Below are 7571 nucleotides of genomic sequence, written 5' to 3'. Positions count from 1 at the left end.
GGCTATTAAATCACATTGTGCTATGGAACCACATTACGGCAATCAACAATCGTTATTGGATAGCAACTAGACATGAATAACATTGTTTTCCCCGATGGGCCCTTCATGCCCCAGTCCGACCCTGCCTACTACTATAAAAATATTCACTAGGTGCTTGACCTCAATATTTGAACAGAAATCTCTATATACCTATAAGATATTAGTACAGATTAGGGGCGTGCACCGGCCACTTTTCGTGTTTTGGGTTCTGATTAACTTGAGGTTTTGGGTTCTAATTGGTTTTGCCAAAACACCCCACTAAAGGTTTTGGTTCTGATTTTGGGTTTTGGGTTCTGATTTTTTTTTAAAAAAAGCATAAAAAGTGCTAAAATCCATATTTTGGTTTTTTTTTTCCACTCCTACACAATTATTAACCTCAATAACATTCATTTCCACTAATGTCCAGTCTATTCTGAACACCTCACACCTCACAATATTGTTTTTAGTCCAAAAGGTTGCACCGAGGTAGCTGGATGTCTAAGCTAATCAACACAAGTGGGCGGCACAAACACGTGGCCCATCAAGGAGTGGCACTGCAGTGGCAGACAGGATGGCAGTTTGAAAAACTAGGCCCCAAAACCACATAATGCCAAAAAAAGAGGTGCAAGATGGAATTGTCCTTGGGCCCTCCCACCCACCCTTATGTTGTTGAAATAGGATATGCACACTTTAACAAACCAATCATTTCAGCGACAGGGCCTACCAAACTACTGTGGCTGAAATGATTGGTTTGTTTGGACCCACACAAAACGAGCTGGCAAAGAAAAAAAAGAGGTGCAAGATGGAATTGTCCTTGGGCCCTCCCACCCACCCTTATGTTGTTGAAATAGGATATGCACACTTTAACAAACCAATCATTTCAGCGACAGGGCCTACCAAACTACTGTGGCTGAAATGATTGGTTTGTTTGGGCCCCCACACAAAAAAAGCTATTCATCTCTCCCTGTACAAACTAAACTGGCTGTCACGGGCACTAGGAGTCTTTGCCCAGGATATCACCAGATGATGTTCTTACCAGAGTAATATAGCTGGTACTATGGTCCTCTGGTAGCAGGGTGACAGCGGAACAGGAGAATCAGCAGATGGTGAGAGAATTCTCAAGGAAAGTCTATGACTAGCAGCAACTGGTAATGACTAGGAGTATGTACACGAGGAACCAGATGGACACGTAAACATGAGGAGAGTCAGTGGTCTGCGTACAGCAAGTTGTACCACTGTCTAGAGTGAAGGAATGGATTCCAGGTGCAAGTAGGTAACGGGGAAGTCAGTGGTCTGCGTACAGCAAGTTGTACCACTGCTTATGTGAGAGGATACTTGAAACTGGTGCCAATGGGAAACAGGAGTCAGTGGTCTGCATTCAGCAAGTTGTACCACTGCTATATATATGTGAGGAGGGGCACGAGGAGATGAATGGAATGCAGAGGATACACGGGGCACACGGAACTTGATCCCACGATGATAACCACAATACAATAATAACTGACAAGCGCTGCTTGAAGTATACAGAGTCACTATAGAGATCCAGGTAATAGGAAACAAAGTCAATAGTAACAATAGCTTCAGTAGATGGAAGACCCGGGAGATGAACACAACACAGTCCAGACGGATATGCAATACAATAGCAGTCAATGGAAAGTATGCATACCGCGGTTCAGGAGAGCAGGCTGTCAAGGAGACGTGCAGGGATACCTGAACGGCTGAACGCCGGCAGGGGGAGAGACCACTGGAGGATGGAAGCGGTAATCAGGTTGTTGCAGCGCACGGAAGGTAACCGATAATTAACGGAGCAATACTCAGGAAGCAGTAGTAAGTAAAACTGGAAACATGATGAACACGGAAGAGTTGAGGCTGTCTGGTATCCGGCAGTAGTAGCGGAGGCAGCGGAGGGAAGGCACGCTGAACACAGGAGAGTAGAGGCGGTCTGGAATCCGGCAGTAGTAGCGAAGGCAGCGGAGGGGAGACACACTGAACACAGGAGAGTAGAGACGGTCTGGAATCCGGCAGCAGTAGCAGATAGGAATCAGTGGAGAGCTGACACGATGAACACAGGAGAGTTGAGGCGGACTGGAATCTGGCAGCAGTAGCAGATAGGAATCAGCTGAGTGCAGACACGATGAACACAGGAGAGTTGAAGTGGTCTGGAAACCACAATCGTAGTAGACAGGAATCAGCAGGAGCTGAATACACGAGGAAACACAGGAACACCTTCAGAGGCTCATGGGGAATGAGACTCCAAGATCAGGCAACTAGGTAATGATCACAGGTGGTTTAAATAGGGAGGGTTGCCTGATCATCCAATCAATTAAAAGCAACAGGTACTGAAGGTTTCATAAGGGCTGCACATGCGCAGACCCTCAGGATGGCGGATGGCCACGGTTCCTGAACACAGGAGAAATGGCACTCACAGTCCGGTGAGTGACACTGGCTCTGCTGAGGCAAGATGTCATCCTCATCCTCATCCTCTGATTCCTTGCCCCCTTCAGTGTGTACTTCCTCATCCTCACACATTATCAATTCGTCCCTGCTGGACTCCACAATCACAGGTCCCTCTGTAGTCTCTGGAGGCCAGTGCTGGTCTTGATTGAAGAATTGATCATTCATTTTTATGAACATCATCTTCTCGACATTTTGCAGAACAACCTCCTTCGCCGCTCACTGACCGGGTTCCCCGCTGCACTAAAAACTCTTTCGGAGTACACACTGGAGGGGGGACAACTCAGGTAAAATAGAGCCAGTTTGTACAGGGGCGTTCAAACTGCCTTTTTTTCCTGCCAGTAAGAATAAGGACTGTCTGACATGTCTACTTGGATGGTGTCAGCAAAGTAATCCTCCACCATTTTTTCAATGGTGACAGCATCCAATGCAGCGACAGTAGACATGTCTGCAATGGTTGGCAGGTCCTTCAGTCCGGACCAGATGTTCTGTTTCCTCGCAGCCACAGGCGTGGAAGAAAATGAAGGAGGAGCTGTTGGCATGTCACGGTCCTCTTCAGAGGACAATCTCCTGACCAGCAGGTCTTTGCACCGCTGTAGACTTGTGTCCGCCGGAAACAGAGACACAACATACGCTTTAAACCGAGGATCGAGCACGGTGGCCAGAATGTATTCCTCTGACTTTAAAAGAGTGACCACCCTCAGATCCTGGCAAAGCGTACGAAGGGCTTCATCCACAAGAGCTACATGCTTTGTGGAATCGCAATGGTTTACCAGCTCCTCCCACACTTTCTCCAGCTGCTTCTGCAACAGCCTGATCAGGGGAATCACCTGACTCAAGCTGGCAGTGTCGGAACTGACTTCTCGTGTGGCAAGTTCAAACGGCTGGAGAACCTTGCACAACACGGAAATCAGACTCCACTGCGCTTAACTCAGGCGCATCCCCACTCCTTTGCCTGGACTGCAGGAACAGTGAACGTAGTTTAATATTGCAGTAATAATATTTCTGGACTGCAGGAACAGTGAGCGTAGTTTAATATTGAAGTAATAATATTTCTGGACTGCAGGAACAGTGAACGTAGTTTAATATTGCAGTAATAATATTTCTGGACTGCAGGAACAGTGAACGTAGTTTAATATTGAAGTAATAATATTTCTGGACTGCAGGAACAGTGAACGTAGTTTAATATTGAAGTAATAATATTTCTGGACTGCAGGAACAGTGAACGTAGTTTAATATTGCAGTACTAATACTTCTGGACTGCAGGAACAGTGAACGTAGTTAAATATTGCAGTACTAATATTTCTGGACTGCAGGAACAGTGAACGTAGTTTAATATTGAAATAATAATATTTCTGTACTGCAGGAACAGTGAACGTAGTTTAATATTGCAGTAATAATATTTCTGGACTGCAGGAACAGTGAACGTAGTTTAATATTGAAGTAATAATATTTCTGGACTGCAGGAACAGTGAACCTAGTTTAATATTGCAGTAATAATATTTCTGGACTGCAGGAACAGTGACCGTAGTTTAATATTGCAGTAATAATATTTCTGGAATGCAGGAACAGTGAACGTAGTTAAATATTGCAGTACTAATATTTCTGGACTGCAGGAACAGTGAACGTAGTTAGATATTGCAGTAGTGATTTTTTTATACTTTTTTTACAAAATTTTTATAATTTTTTTTTATTATTTTTGTATATTTTTTAAATTATTTTTGTATAATTTTTTTATAATTTTTTTATTATTTTTTTTATAATTTTTTTATAACAATGGACTTAACAGGACAGAGCACAGGACACAGCATCACTGGACTCGGCAGGACAGAGCACAGGACACAGCACCACTGGACTCAGCAGGACAGAGCACTGGACAAAGCACCACTGGACTCAGCAGGACAGAGCACAGGACAAAGCACCACTGGACTCGGCAGGACAGAGCACAGGACAAAGCACCACTGGATTCAGCAGGACAGAGAGAGGAGGTGTTTTGTTTCAGCTCTGACTTCCAGAAGCCTGCAGGGTAGAGTTTTTTTGCCTAGCCCAGCCTTGATGGAGCCTCCTGGGGCAGCATTCCAGGAGAGTCCCCTGCCTACCGGGCCTGGCCCGGGCCTAGGCCCAGTTTCATCCAGGATCCATGTTAATCAGCTACCCAGGTTAAGTGATGCTACTGCTAATGAAAATGCAGGAAAGGCCCCGGCTTCAACATCTCCGGGTGAAAAAACAGACCGTGATCAGGATAAAGCTGAATTTAAAGCTCCTGGCTCGGTGCAGCCTGTGGAAGGAAAAAAACCTGCAGCAAAGCCAGTGATGGAGGGACCTGGGGAAGGAGAGGAGGAGAGCCCCCAGGCTCTTGGGCCTACTATGTCCTGCATGAGCAGCAATGTCTACTACCGGCCAGTTACCAGTTTGGCGGTGGACCTGAACCCCGTAGTAGTGTGTGTCCCTTCTGGGTCTATGAATATACCCTCCTTGGATGAAGTCCCTGGGCCTTCTAAAACTACTGGGCCGGTGTCACCCTGTATGATGTCCAATATAGGGGGTCACGAGAAGGAGGATTTTGTCCAGGCCCCAGTGAAGAAACTGGGGGCCAAGGTAAGGCTGCCTGTGAAGTTTAACAGGCAGCCTCATGTGGTTATTGGAACCCTGCAGCCTGTGCTACCACAACAGGTTGTGAGTGAGGATCCCTGTATAATGATTAATACGGGAGCAGAGGGGCCTCAGGAGAACCAAGCATCGGCCGTAGTGAAGGAACTAGGGGCTGTATCGGGTGCTGAAGTTCGAACGGAGAAGGTTCCCAGAGTTGCAGTGGATCCTGCATCAGTCTGCCTCCCGGATACGGAGGAGAGCGAGGAGGAGGACCTAGAGATTGGGTCGAAGATAGGGGCACTGGAACTCGAGATCACGGCCCTAGACAAAAAAATAAATAGGAAAAGGAAAAAGAGAAACCAGGCCTACAGCCGTCACCGGGTAATTATCTCAGCCGAGATTGAGGAGCTAGATGCTGTCCTAAAAGAGAAGCAGGAATTGCTAACGAGGTTAAAAACAATCGTGCAAATAACGAACCTGGTGTCTTCGGAGCCGCTGCCTCCCAACATGGCGGGCGAATCGGAGGAAGAGGTCGTGGCCGGTTGCCTATACGATTCAATCCGGGTGCTGGAGGGCGAGCGGTCAGTGATGGGCCAGGCGGAAGCTGAAGGTGTTCCCGGTGGGTGCGAGGTACAGGCTGCAGTCGTGGTGGCTAGCCTATGCGCCCAGTCGTCTGCGGCATTTCCGGTGGACACCGGAAGTGGAGCGTCGGCCCGGAGACCGGTAAGCCTGGAAGAATCCTCTAAGTCGAATTATGTTAAAATTAATATTGTGAATGAAAGACTTAATGTTGGCAATATTATGGCTGATACTGGGGCTGAGCCTGAGGGTACCAGTGTGTTAGCCCACAGGGCAGGAGCTGTGCCGTCCTCTGTGGTGCAGTCTCTCTGCCGGGCGGACCCGGCGGTCCCGGCCAGCACACCCGCTGTTCACGGCCCAATGCTTAAAATGTCTGATATAATTTCTGATGATATGTCTATAGGGGCAGGCCTTTCAATGAAATCTGTGCCGGTGAATGAAGGTGTCACTGCTGGAGCTCCCGGTGTGCTAGTAGGTGATAGGTCCGAGAAGGCTGCTAATACATGTGTGGTCCCGGACCTTGCAGCCCCAGGGAGCTTGTTGAGCGGTACTTCCTCAGGAGGCATTGCAGATGTTGCAGATGTAGTTATTGATAAAGGTATAGTTAATAGTACTAATAATGCCAGTAACAGTATTTCAGATATCATTGATGGTAATGTGGATATGGTTGATGTTGACAATACCATGTATGGGGTGGAAGAGAAACCTACAAGTACGCTGTCAGTAAAACATACATGTGGGTCAGGTAATATACAACGTAAGAAGGTGGGAGATAATCCACATATAATAGTGCCTAGTCCGGTTCAAAATAGGATCATTGAAACTATTTATGGGCCTTTGGCTGTGTCAGACAGGGCTAGGAGGGCGGCTGTTCTGATAGAAGACACAGCCAAAAGTATGCCTAATATGTTGGCTGATGGTGGGGTGGTGTTGGATAGACCTGCAGCCCAAACGGTAGCTTCTGAAGTGGCAGGCCCCTCGTCACAACAAAACCCTGGTGGGAATATTCTTGTACAGAAGGCTGTCACTGTCCAGCACCCGGTGGTAGGACTTGGTCCCCTCCCGGGGGTCGTATCATATGCGGGTATAGTATCCGGTTCAGGTCCAGGGTCTAGTGTAAATATTCAGAGTATGGGCCCTGGCCCAGTGGGGGCACAACCTTTTAAACGCCGTAACGTAGTTCAGTTGAAATTCATGGGTAAGGACCCCCCAAGTAGATCAGATTTTTTGCGGGTTTTTCTGGACTCATTTAGTTTCGTTCCAGCGGATCTCTTTGCCTGCATCCACCCGGTTAGCACTGCAGAATATGATGTGAGTTTCGTATCCTACCAGGGTCTGCAGACTTTTTGGAACAGGTGGGGTGGATGCAGGGAGAGAGATCCGTGGATCAACTACAGGGCGATCCCCATAACGCGCCAAGAGCGTGTAAAGATAACCATCTTAGTAAGAAACGAGTCCATCCCGGCGGCAGACCTAGGGTTTTGGGTTAGGAGGTTTGCTAAAATGATATCCCCATTGGTAAAGGTTCCCGATCCAAGCCATGGGGTCTGGGGTGGCGGTTGGTCCACCATGGTAGACCTGAAGTGCACGGAGGCTGGCCTGGTGCATTTACCATCGGCAGCTTTTATTGGTAGGGACAGGATTCAATGTTTCTACCCAGGCCAGCCGAGGATGTGCCACAGGTGTGGGGACTTCCGCCACCTCAGCGCCAATTGCCCTCAACAAAAATGTGGTCACTGTGGTGACATTGGTCACGAATCCCGCACATGTAATCAGATCAGGTGTAATCTATGCGGGGTAATAGGACACCCGTTCAGTAAATGTCCCCATGCGGCCCACAATACTGTAATCACGGATGAGGAGATTGTAAGGGTGGCTGAAAGTATGGAAAGGGTCGAGTCTATGGTGGGATTGGTGGACCCCATTAG

The sequence above is a fragment of the Mixophyes fleayi genome, chromosome 3 (assembly GCF_038048845.1).
Source record: "Mixophyes fleayi isolate aMixFle1 chromosome 3, aMixFle1.hap1, whole genome shotgun sequence".
In the NCBI taxonomy this organism is placed as follows: domain Eukaryota; kingdom Metazoa; phylum Chordata; class Amphibia; order Anura; family Limnodynastidae; genus Mixophyes; species Mixophyes fleayi.
This window is presented reverse-complemented; position numbering follows the sequence as displayed.